Source organism: Nyctereutes procyonoides, unplaced genomic scaffold (genome assembly GCF_905146905.1).
Source record: "Nyctereutes procyonoides isolate TBG_1078 unplaced genomic scaffold, NYPRO_anot_genome, whole genome shotgun sequence".
NCBI lineage: Eukaryota > Metazoa > Chordata > Mammalia > Carnivora > Canidae > Nyctereutes > Nyctereutes procyonoides.
The window spans coordinates 11,010,375-11,023,855 of record NW_026575025.1 but is presented as its reverse complement, the minus strand read 5'-3'; positions in this window follow the sequence as shown (position 1 = coordinate 11,023,855).

Sequence of the window (13,481 nt, the reverse complement as noted above, 5' to 3'; positions counted from 1 at the left end):
ATTTGCTTCAACGTGGATAGAACTGGAGGGTATTATGCTGAATGAAGTAAGTCAATTGGAGAAGGACAAACATTATATGGTTTCGGGAAATATAAAAAATATGAAAGGGATTATAGGGGAAAGGAGAGAAAATGAGTGGGAAATATCAGAGAGAGTGACATAACATGAGAGACACCTAACTCTGGGAAACAGACAAGGGGTAGTGCAAGGGGAGGTGGGCAGGGGGATGTGGTGACTGGGTGATGGGTACTGAGGGGGTCACTTGACGGGATGAGCAGTGGGTGTTATATGTTGGCAAATCAAACTCCAATTAAAAAGATATACAAATATTGGGGATCCCTGGGTGGCTCAGCGGTTTGGTGCCTGTCTTTGGCCCAGAGCGCAATCCTGGAGTCCCGGGATGGAGTCCCCCCATCGGACTCCCGGCGTGGAGCCTGCTTCTCCCTTTGCCTGTGTCTCTGCCTCTCTCTCTCTATCTGTGTCTATCATAAATAAATAAATCTTAAAAAAAAAAAAAGATATACGGGGCAGCCCCGGTGGCGCAGTGGTTTAGCACCGCAGTTTAGCACCGCCTGCAGCCCAAGGCGTGATCCTGGAGACCCTGGATTGAGTCCCACGTCAGGCTCTTTGTATGATGCCTGCTTCTCCCTCTGCCTGTGTCTCTGCCTCTCTCTCTCTCTGTGTCTATCATGAATAAATAAATAAATAAAATAAAATAAATAAAATATATATATATATGAAGGAAGGAGGAGGAGGAGGAGAAGGAGAAGGAGGAGAGCAGCCCCTGTGGCGCAGCAGTTTAGTGCCGCCTGCAGCCCAGGGCTGATCCTGGAGACCGGGGATCAAGTCCTACGTCGGGTTCCCTGCATGGTACCTGCTTCTCCATCTGCCTGTGTCTCTGCCTCTCTCTGTGTGTCTCTATGAATAAATAAATAAATAAATCTTAAAAAAAAAATCTCAGTTTATTAAAAGAAGAAGAAGAGGGCAGCCCCACCTTCGGCCCAGGGCCTGATCCTGGAGACCGGGGATTGAGTCCCACATCGGGCTTCCCTGCGTGGAGCCTGCTTCTCCCTCTGCCTCTGTCTCTTGCTTCTCTCTCTGTGTCTCTCCTGAATAAATAAACAAAATCTTTTAAAAAAATAAAAATAAAAAAATAGAAGAAGAAGAAAGAAGAAGAAGAAGAAATTATACCACAGGGATGTGATCAGCAAAATCCACAGTGTGGAAAATTTCAAGAGCAAACCTAGATTCTTCAGCAAATAACTTACAGGGAAGAAATGGTGGGGAGCCAAAACTTCTGAGATCAAGAGAGTTTTAAGAGACATATAATCAAAGCAAATGTGTGGACTCTGTATACATCTTGACTAAGCAATCCAACTGCGAAAAACTGTATATTTGAGACAGTTTGAGACAAACTGTATATTTGAAGATTAGTCTGAAAGAAGTATTGTTAATTTTTTTAGTGTGAAAATGCTAATGTGGTTATGTTAAAAAAATTTTTTACAGATGGATTTATATGATGTCTGTGATTTGCTTTTTTTAAAAGATTTTATTCATTTATTCATGAGAGATACAGAGAGACAGGCAGAGGAAGAAGCAGGTTCCACACAGGGAGCCCTATGGGGGACTCAATCCCAGGTCTCCAGGATCACGCCCTGAGCCAAAAGCAGCACTAAACCGCTCAGCCACCCAGGCTGCCATGTGATTTGCTTTAGAATAATTCAGGGGGGGACACCTGGGTAGCTCAGTGGTTGAGCGTCAGCCTTCAGCCCAGGACATGATCCTGGAGTACCGGGATCAAGTTCTACATTGGGCTCCCTGCATGGATGGAGCCTTCTGTCCCTTTGCCTGTATCTCTGCCTCTGTCTCTCTCTCTCTCTCTGTGTCTCCCATGAATAAATAAATAAATAAAATATTAAAAAAAAATAATTCGGGGCATGGAGATATTGGACCATTGGGAAAAAACAGTGGCCAGGGTTAGTAATTGGTGAAGGGTAACAAGGGTAACATGGGGATTCATTAAACTATTCTCATTATTTTTTTATATGTTTGAAATTTTCCATAATTGGGCCACCTGGCTAGCTCAGTCGGTAGAACAGTGACTCTTAAACAATCTCGGGGTCATAAATTCAAGTCCCATGTTGGGCATAGAGTTTACTGAAAAATTAAAAAAAATAAAATAAATCTTGAAATTTCCCGTAATATATTGACATAAGGTTAGTCATCTTTCTCCAATTAGCCAACATTCCCCAGGTCAGAACATTGCAACAAAATAGCTACCAACCAGTATCACCATCATTTCACAAGAAAAAGGATTTTATAGGGATCCCTGGGTGGCACAGTGGTTTAGCGCCTGCCTTTGGCCCAGGGCGCGATCCTGGAGACCCGGGATTGAGTCCCACGTCGGGCTCCCGGTGCATGGAGTCTGCTTCTCCCTCTGCCTGTGTCTCTGCCTCTCTCTCTCTCTCTCTCTCTCTCTCTCTCTCTCTCTATGTGACTATCATAAATAAATAAATTAATTAAAAATATTAAAAGAAAAAAAAGAAAAATTATTTTATAACATGAAAAATACAGGAAAGGGGCAGCCCAAGTGGCTTAGCAGTTTGGCGCTGCCTTAGGACCAGGGCGTGATCCTGGAGACCAGGGATTGAGTCCTGTGTCGGGCTCCCTGCATGTGCCTCTGCCTCTCTCTCTCTCTCTCTCTCTCTCTCTCTCTCTCTCTCTGTCCCTCATGATTAAATACGGGGAATCTTAAAAAAAAAAAAAAAAAAAAAAAAAGATACAGGAAGGGTTTAATCTCTGAAAAAAAGGCCAGTCTTGGGACGCTTGGGTGGCTCAGTGGTTAAATGTCTGCCTTTGGCTCAGGGCGTGATCCCAGAGTCCCAGAATTCAGTCCCACATCGGGCTCCTCGCAGGAAGCAGGAAGCCTGCTTCTCCCTCTGCTTGTGTCTCTGCCTCTTTTTCTCTTTTTTCTCTCTCTCTCTCTCTCTGTCTCTCTCTCATGAATAAATAAAAATCTTTAAAAGAAAAATTAAGGGGATCCCTGGGTGGTGCAGCAGTTTGGTGCCTGCCTTTGGCCCAGGGCGCGATCCTGGAGACCCAGGATCGAATTCCACGTCAGGCTCCCCGTGCATGGAGCCTGCTTCTCCCTCTGCCTATGTCTCTGCCTCTCTCTCTCTCTCTCTGTGACTATCATAAATAAATAAACATTTAAAAAATAAAAGAAAAGAAAAATTAAGATTTTATTTATTTATTTGAGGGCAGGGGAGAGCACAGAGCAAGAGGGAGAGAGAAGCAGGCTCCACAGTGAGCAGAGAGCCCATGTGGGCCTCCATCCTAGGCCCCTGAAATCATGATCTGAGCCAAAGGCAGATGCTTGACCAACTGAGCCACCCAGGCACTCTTAAACTCTTATTTTTGTAGATGGGAAAACTAAGGCCAAGACATGAAAAATGACTTTCTGGAAATAACATTGTGGTACTCAATGGCAGGACCTAGAGTAGAACCCAGGCTTGTAAATCCTAGTCCAGGGTTTGCTCCACCCAATGTTCTGTCTACTTTAAATTGGCCCATGTTGTTTTATCTTCATTTCAGTTGGTACCTGGAAAGAGAGCTTCCTGGACTTGCTGCCAGACACCAGACTTTAAATCCTGACCTCGCCACTTGTTGGTTATGTGACCTTGGGCAAATTTACCGAACTTTTTGAGGCCTCAGTTTCCTTATCTGTAAAATGAGTAGGTGCTATAATAATGATATTAATCTTATAAGGTTGTTGTGAAGATTGAGCTAATAATGCATGTGCAGCACCTACCACATAGAAAGTGCTCGGTGTGGGGCAGTTGCCTGTATTTTTGCCTCCTACAAGAAGATGATGAGTTCCACAGCTTAGTTATGGAAAGCAGGCAGGCCTTTAACTGGATTGTGGAATGTCAGAGCTAGAAAGGGCCTCTGGAGATCTTCTACAGAAGAATCCTTTTAGAGAAAGAGAAAATTAGTCCCTGGGGGACTATGTGAACTGCTGATGGTTCCAGAAAGCAATTGGTGACAGAAGAAATAGAATCCTGAGGGGTCCCTGGGTCTCAGGACTCTAGGCTTTGCTAAACAAGTCTGTGGGGCCGCCAACCCTCATTGGGTCATTCCACACTAACCTGATGTCAATAACTGTCAATTACAGACACAGGTGACTGTACCGAGGTTTACAGTTTATAATGAGCATTTGCAAACTTGGTCCAGTGGGAGCCTTACTCCAGGCCTGGAACTAGTGAGTCCTGGAATGAAATCCCATTTCATGAAGAGAAACAAAAGCCCCCAAGGGTGGATTGGTACCAAGGCCCTAAGTAGGGGTTCAGAAGTTCCTTTTTTTTTTTTTTTTTTTAAGATTTATTTATTTATGATAGACATAGAGAGAGAGGCAGAGACACAGGAGGAGGGAGAAGCAGGCTCCATGCCGGGAGCCCGACTGGATCCCGGGACTCCAGGATCATGCCCTGGGCCAAAGGAGGTGCTAAACCGCTGAGCCACCCAGGGATCCCCAGAAGTTCCTTGACTACTCTGGAAGATGAGGGAGTTCCTGTTCAAAATAAGATTAAGACAGTGTAAAATGGCTGCCTTTGGAAAAGTTCTTGAGCTGCAGACAAGTCAACTACTAACTCCAAGGAGGGCAGAAAGGAAACCGGTTGCTGTGGCAACATCTCTGCCGGCCTATTTTCTTCTCCCTCTAGTTCAAAATAACAGCTTCCAGCAGGTTTCAGGGAACAGCGGAGAGGGAGGAATGTCTAACTCCAACCCAGCAACTGCACTTAGCCAATCTCCAGCCAGATTAAGTGGCAAGAGGAAGGTGTCAGCCAATGAAGAGGCTTGGAGCTTGTGTCATCGTCCTGGAACCAGGTTGGAATAACCAGAAAGTGGAGCACATGACTGTTTCCATGGTGACCTCCCTTAGCAACCTGACTGGTCCTATTTATGAGCACTGGAAAATTCCATTTGGCTAAGACCTGATTTTGTTACCTTCTCTGCCTCCTTCCTGTTCCAAAGCCTGAATGAAGTCACTGCGGATATTTAACCCTTTCCCTAGATGTGCCTGGGTCCTGTTAGATCTGACGGCCTGGCAGGTGGGCTGTGTGCCCTGCTCTGGGCTTAGTGCTGCAGGGGAGGGAAGGTGCTGTCTGGTAGTGACAGCCACCCTTTTATAGGGCACATCGTTTGAGCCAGGCACTGTAGTAAGCTGCTGACAACCTCACAACCATGACAACGGGTACCATACAGATCATTCCCATTTCACTGAGGAAAAAACTTGATCCAGAGAGGTTAAGTAACTTCCCAATGTCACACAGAGTACAGACAGCAAGTGGAAGAACAAGGCTCGGACCAAGTGTGTGGGACTCTTGGGGCCATTCTCTTCGTGACTCCTCTGTGTAATGCTTTCAGTGTTGAAGGACCCGATGGGGTAGAGGATGGGAGGGAGACTTCAGGGGAGCTTCAGCGAGGAGGGTGACATTTAGGCTGTGTGGAAGAACGGGGGGAACAAAAAGCAGGTTCAGGACACTCCAGGTGCCAGGCTGGAGCTGAGGGTCGGTGAGTGAGACCATACAGACCCCAGAGGGAAGGCTTTGGCCAGGGCCCAAGACTCTCAGCCTCTAGAACTGACCATGCCTGGCATTCTGGCTGGGAGCAAGGAGGGAGTCCAGCCTATACACATTTCCTGCCCGAATTCTACTGGGGTCCTGCTGGCTTGGGCTGGGGGCAGATCTGGGGAACCAGCAGCTGGAAAGTAGAGGCCCCCCATGCCAGCCCAAGCCAGAGGCCACACAGGATCAACTGAGTGGATGCTGCAGAACCCACATGTAGAGCTGCTTTCAGCTGGGGCAGGGCTACAGGAAGACTGGGACTCTGTTTTCAAGGATATAAAGTAACAAGGATAAGCATGCCATAGTTTAAGATAACAATAGATGAGTCCCTGGGAAAAGGGTGTGGTCACAGGAGTGCTGCTGAGGTCACTGGACCATGATGTCTGCAGGACAGACTGGCCATTCAGGTATGAAGGCCTCCTGTAGCAGGAAAAGGACCTCACCTGGGCCCTAAAGCGGGGGGGGGGGGGGTCTGACTGGCAGGGAGAATGGGGGGAGAGGTGGCAGATGTCCATGAACCAGGGAGCTGACAATAAAAAGGGCTGGATGTGGGGACACAGAGGGGACACAACTGATTGAGCTCTATGACCCAGATTCAGGGTGGGGCAGTAGGTGATTAAGATCTGGGAGAATGAGGAAGGGTGACCCTTTGTAACCTCTCTACAGCCTCTGTCTACGCCTTGGGCCTCAGCTGGTCTTCGCCCAAGCAGAACAGTCATGGAAATTTCCACCTAGGTCCTTTTCCCTAAGCTGTTCTCAGCCCCACCTTCTTCCCAGGCCCTTCTGTGTCCACAGTTCTTTTGCTTATGCAGGCTGTGGTGGAGGCCTGGGGCAGCCCTGGAGACTTGGTGACAGCCGAAGAAAACCTGTCTGGCCCAAAACTGTCAGAACTTCAGGCACCTGGCATCGTGCTGCTATGGAACATGGGAACACCAGGCTGTCCCTTCACTGCTGGTCTCAGAGGCCCCAGAGTTCCTGTTCCTGTGAAGGCATAGGGGAGGACTGGCAGCTTCCACCATCACTGCAGTATTTTTTAGCCAAGTCAGCTCCACATGGGTGTCTCTTCACCAGAGTACAGGGTAGCAGGGCTGGAATAGGCCCCGGGGCACCTGAGTGTTCACTGTACACCATTTCTGCTCCCAAGAAGTTATGCAGGTGCTCTATTTTCTTGGAGGGGGTAGTATTTTGTACATTATTTCTAGAAGTTCCTAAGTGGAAGAGTGACTTCTGTGGAGAGAGTGGGGCTGGGAAGACACTGAAGTCCTCTCTTCCCTCCCTCCTGCCCCCACTTTCTGCACAAGTGGCTCCCAGCTCCGCCCCAGCTCCAGTTAGGGGGTTGGGCTCTTCCCAAATAGCAACAGCTGGGAATGCAGAGGCCAGACAGAACGGAGCCGGGTGCTGGATCTGGGGTGTCTGCACCCTTTGCCCACACCCAGGGAGGGCCTCTCCATCAAAGAGGTTGAGACAGATGCGTCTCTCCCATGTCTGTACGTGAGTGAGCCTGAGGCTCCTCTGGCCCCACTTTCAGGCTCCAGAAGGGGTACCTTATCCTCCCTGCCAACCTGCTGTAAACCCTGGAGTACCCCTGACCTTCAGAGGAGCAAGGGTAACATGTCAACACCCATTGGTATCCAGGAAAATATAGGCTGTGCTGTGATAGAGACTAACTATGGGCTGGTGATATGAGACATTTTGGATATGCTGGTCAGAGAGGCCATTCTCGGGGAGTGACCTCTAGACAGGGTAATGAGTGTCATGTGAAGAGGCGGGAAGGTACCTTCCAAACAGATGTGTCATGGAGAGTAAAGAACATGAATCAGAGGGATCCCTGGGTGGCTCAGCTGTTTAGCACCTGCCTTTGGCCCAGGGCATGATCCTGGAGTCCCGGGATCGAGTCCCGCATTGGGCAACCTGGTGGGAGCCTGCTTCTCCCTCTGCCTGTGTCTCTGCCTCTCTCTCTCTGTCTCTCAAGAATAAATAAAATCTTAAAAAAAAAAAAAAAAAAAAAGAACATGAGTTGGCAAAGGGCCAGGGGTGCTGAAGAGCCAGAGAGGAGGAAACCAGTGTGGGGAGCCCAGAGAGCCTCAGGTAGACTGCTCTGTTTTCTTTTCTTTTCTTTTCTTTTCTTTTTTTTTCTTTTCTTTTCTTTTCTTTTCTTTTCTTTTCTTTTCTTTCTTTCTCTCTCTCTTTTTTTTCTTTCTTTCTCTTTCTTCTTTCTTTCTTTCTTTCTTTCTTTCTTTCTTTCTTTCTTTCTTTCTTTCTTTCTTTCTTTCTTTCTTTCAGATTTTATTTATTTATTCATAGACACACAGAGAGAGGCAGAGACATAGGCAGAGGGAGAAGCAGGCTCCATGCAGGGAGCCCGACGTGGGACTCGATCCGGGGTCTCCAGTATCACACCCCAGGCTGCAAGCGGCGCCAAACCGCTGTGCCACCAGGGCTGCCCTGTCTTCTTTCTTTTGTCCTGTGGCCACTACCCACCCCAGCCCAGGCCTCCATGACCTCTGACTTGGGCTGTGACAATGGACTCCAGTGTCCTCACATCTGCCATCTCTCTCAGCTCAGCTACCTTGTGAAGAGCAGCCACACAACACTTTTCAGTTCAGAGAGGCCCAGAGTCCAAACTTCTCCAGATAACCGAAGGCCTGCCAGCGCTGACCCCGGTCCTCCCTTCGTGCCTCCCCTCCTTTCTAGTGAGTTCCCATCGTCTCAGGAGCTTTAAGGTCTATTCCACCACAATCACTGTATGACTCTCCGTTTATTAGCTCTGGAGAAGGACCTGTAATGCCACGGGCTTCTGTTTATACCTGGCCTGTGTTGAAAAATATACCTTGGAAAAGTTCCTAGAACCAGATGACCTCTGCCCCCTTTTTCCACAAGACTTGTCTGTGTAAAAGGTGGGCCACAGCTGTGTGGAGGCTGAATGGGCACACCAAGTGCACGTGTGCATGAGTATGTGCAGAGGGCGTGATATGTTTAATAAGCATCATGCTGGGTATGTGGTGCTAACACAAACATCTGCCAGGGTCAGTGGGTGACCGAATAGATCAAGGATACAAGAATGTGGATAGACTCATCGTTCCTTCAGGCTGTTTCTGAAGGTCCACTGGACAGGCCCCAGATGCTGAGTAAGCAGAGGCCAGGCCCCAGCATGGGTGAGGCTTGCCTTCAGCCTCCCGCAGTGGGTCACACAGGGCAATGACTGCAAGGCCTGAGTCTTCAGCCCTCCCCTCCCTCTGGAGGCTGAGTGTTTAATGGGAGCTCCCTGGAGAGAGACCCAAGGTGGTCTTCGGGTTTCTTCCCCATGGATCAGTGTGTCCAGAATGTGTCAGGAGAGGGAAGTGGTTCCCGGTCTGTCGGTCTGTCAGAGTACAGCTCCCTGCCATAGCTCTGCACCCAGCTGGGCTGGCTCATCTCTGCCAAATCCAGGTGCCTTTTGCTCCTAAAACAGTGTGTCAGGTTGTGTCTAATCACTTCCTTCTTTCTTCCTAACACCCTTCAATACACAATTTCTTTTTTTAAGATTTTATTTATTCAGGGATCCCTGGGTGGTGCAGCGGTTTAGCGCCAGCCTTTGGCCCAGGGCGCGATCCTGGAGACCCGGAATCGAATCCCACGTTGGGCTCCCGGTACATGGAGCCTGCTTCTCCCTCTGCCTGTGTCTCTGCCTCTCTCTCTCTCTCTGTGTGTGACTATCATAAATAAATAAAAATTAAAAAAATATATAAAAAATATTTTATTTATTCATGAGAGATACAGAAAGAGAGAGAGAGAGAGAGAGAGAGAGAGAGAGAGAGAGAGAAGCATAGACACAGGCAGAGGGAGAAGCAGGCTCCATGCAGGGAGTCCCCCGATGTGGGACTCGATCCCGGGATATCACACTCTGGGCCGAAGGCAGGCGCTAAACCGCTGAGCCACTCAGAGTATCCCCAATACACAATATTAATACACAAGCAGCACAGCAATCTACTGAAAACCTCCATGGTGACTGAGCTTATTTTCCCCAGCTTATTTCCCCAGGTGACTCTGGCTGGGACATTCCAGGTCAGGGACCCCTTTGTCCTTCATGGCCCCCGCCACGCTCTGCTAGCAGTTGATCTCCACTGCAGGCTGAGCATGAACCGCATATACCCCTTCTCTATTCTGCTTGGGGTTTTGACTCCAAAAGAGATGCTTTTCCAATGTATTTATTTAGTCATTATTCAATAGACACATACGGAGCTTCTATTGTGTGCCAGGCACTAATGGTGCTGAGACCTCTTAGGCCTTAATTTGCTCATTAGTCTTGGGGACAGCAGCATCATCATCTCCCTTATAAGGAACCAGGGAGAGAAGTGCCTGGAAGGTGTGCAGCTCAGAGCTCAATAGAAGTCACAGAAAATAGGGCAGCCCGGGTGGCTCAGCGGTTTAGCACTGCCTTCAGTCCAGGGAGTGATCCTGGGGTCCCGGGATCAAGTCCCACATCAGGCTCCTCGCATGGACCCTGCTTCTCCCTCTGCCTGTGTCTCTGCCTCTCTCTCTCCTCTCTGTGTATTCTCATGAGTAAATAAATAAAATCTTTAAAAAAAAGTCACAGAAAATAGGGGCACTTGGGGGGCTAACTGGTTGAGCATTTGCCTTCAGCTCAGGTCGTGATCTTGCGGTCCTGGGATGGAGTTCCACATCAGGGGCCCTGCATGGAGCCTGCTTCTCCCTCTGCCTATATCTCTACCTCTCTGTGTCTCTCATGACTAAATAAATGAAATCTTTTAAAAAGTCATAGAAAATAAAGCTGCATGCTGTATTTCCTGTCCTGCAGACACATCAGAGACCATGGAGGGGCCAAGGAAAGCACAGCAGACTGTTCTCAGTCTGGGAGAGGAGGTGCGTAGACAGTCTCCACTGAAGACTGGCTGTGGCCAGAGGGAAGAGGACAGCAGAGCAGGTGGAAAGGTCTAGAAAATGCTGGGGTGAAGCCTGTGAGAGGCCTTTTGCACAGTTCTTAAATTGCGAAGATGAAGCTAAAACAGCTCCCCCCAAGGCATGTCCAGCCCTTTGTTGTCAATCTATCCTCTAACAGCCCGTGGCCCTCCAGAAAGATCCACAAACAGGCTGCAAGGCCTAGCACCAAGGACATTATGTGGTGAATAAACTAATAAGGAACTAGCAGCAGGGAGCTCATGGGCTGGGGGTGGGGGACTGTTCTAAGATGTCTTCTCCTTCATTCCCCCTTCAAACAGAATCCTCTGGGGATCCCTGGGTGGCGCAGCGGTTTGGCGCCTGCCTTTGGCCCAGGGCGCGATCCTGGAGACCCGGGATCGAATCCCACATCGGGCTCCCAGTGCATGGAGCCTGCTTCTCCCTCTGCCTGTGTCTCTGCCTCTCTCTCTCTCTCTCTGTGACTATCATAAATAAAAAATAAAAAAATATTAAACAAACAGAATCCTCTGTGTCTCAGAGGAGGGTAGTGAGAAGATGGATGCTTCTCGCAGAAAGACACTTCAGTGGCATTTTCCTGCTGCCAGAGCTGGCTGCTGTGCAAAGACAGAGAGCCAAATATTTGCATCATTTTTGTTCCGGAGATGAGCTCTGGGTAGGTGGGTGGCAGTAGGGGGCTGGCAACTGCAAGTTTCTAGAGTCTTTAAAAAACAAAAAAGTTGATTTATCGGGGCTCTTCTTTTCTTTCTTTTCTTTTCTTTTTTTAAGATTTTATTTATTTATTCATGAGAGACAGAGAGAGAGAGAGAGGCAGAGGGAGAAGCAGGCTCCACACAAGGAGCCAGATGTGTACTTGATCTTAGGTCTCCAGGATCACGACCTGAGCTGAAGGCAGACGCCCAACCTCTGAGCCCACCCAGGTGTCCCTCCCCTTGCCTTTTCTTCTTGATCTGCATTTCCAGAACAATCTTTGGTAATAATGCTGTATTAGATAATAATCACAGGATTAGATAAACATCAAGCAAAGTGTAGCTGGAGTCTTACCCAGATTGAACTCTGGACCCCAGACCCAGAAATGAAGGCCATCAATAGCTTCTCTCTTGAGAAAGCCTGACTGGCCTTGTTTAAAAGTTGAGGAGGTGGAGTGGATTCTGGCATTCTCTGGAGGTTTCTGCCCTGACGTAAGTCTGGAGTAATAGGTCGGGCCTTGCTGACAAAAGGCCTGGAGACCTGACCTTAAATTTTTGTTTCTTTAGTCCTTTCTATTGTCCCTCTTCCTTGAAACCACAGCCAGGAGGCCTCAAATCTTTCATTCTCCTTTCCCATCTTTGTTTATTGCATTTTATGGAATTAGCATCATCACTCCTTTCATCTCATGTCCTCATTTTACACAGAAGGAAACATCCAGTGAGAAGTTTTTTGGGTTAGTGCCCAAGATCACATGGGTGTTTGTCAGTGAGTGACTGCCACAAACAGACCAAGGGCCACCTATATTTAGCCAAGGCTTTTTTGAAGGTTGGGGGGGGGGGTGTGTTGAGGAGGGGCATAAAACCACTGGCTAAAATGGATTTGTCCTGTTTTACCTGAGTCATTAGGCCCAGATGAAAACTAGGTTTCAGACTGAAGTGATGCAGGATATGGAAGCAGCAGTGTAGGGAGCAACTGTCATCAGACATTCTGAAATTAAAGGGAACAGAGATGTAGGCCAGAGAAGAGGTGCCTTGAAAAAAGTTTTATGTAAAAGGGATCCTTCAAGGAGTTGAGGAGAGGGCACATAATCAAATGTATTATTAATGTGCCTTGAAAAAAGTTTTTTTTTTTTTTTAAAGATTTTATTTATTTATTCATGAGAGACACAGAGAGAGAGGCAGAGACACAGGCAGAGGAAGAAGCAGGCTCCATGCAGGGAGCCTGATGTGGGACTTGATCTCAGGTCTCCAGGATCATGCCCTGGGCTGAAGGCGGTGCTAAACCACTGAGCCACCAGAGCTGCCCCCAAAAAAACAATTTTTAAGGGATCATTCAAGGAGTTGAGGAAAGGGCACATAATCAAATGTATTATTAATATTCTCACCAAAGAACATGGTGATTTGGGGCCCACTTATTTAAATAAACACTGAGAAAAGAAGGGACTTGGGACGCCTGTCTGGCTCAGTGGTTCAGCATCTGCCTTCGGCTCAGGTTGTGATCCTGGGGACCTGGGATGGAGTTCCACATTGGGCTCCCTGCAGGGAGCCTGCTTCGCCTTCTGCCAGTGTCTCTGCTTCTCTAGGTGTCTCTCATGAATAAATAAATAAAATCTTAAAAAAAAAAAAAAGAAGGGGTTTACTATATATTTATTTTTATTTTTTTTTTTATTTTTACGATAGTCATACAGAGAGAGAGAGGCAGAGACACAGGCAGAGGGAGAAGCAGGCTCCATGCACAGGGAGCCCGACGTGGGATTCGATCCCGGGTCTCCAGGATCGCGCCCTGGGCCAAAGGCAGGTGCCAAACCGCTGCGCCACCCAGGGATCCCGGGGTTTACTATATAAAGAGAAGGAATGAGAATATTTTAGAGACAGCAAAGCTCTCTTTGTTAAACAAAACCTCGCAGAGATGAAATCATAAATGTTTGGACCTACACAGTAATAAAAACAGGACTTAGCACCCATAATCTCCTCCAAAGTGTATCATTCACTTACTGTTAAAAAAATTACTCTCTGGTCTTGGCAAGTCACCTTTCCACACAACAGATTCCCGAGTGCTGACCTTCTTTCAATTCTCTCTTTCTTTCCCCAAACCCATAGAGAATTAATTAAATAATACACAGCCATTTTAACCCTATGCGGAAAATGCTATCTGTAAGAGAATGGAGATGACTAGCTTTACAACACTGACAGTTATTTAAAGCACTTTAAAGCTCTTCATGTCATGAGCTCCAGAGTGGGAGAGCAA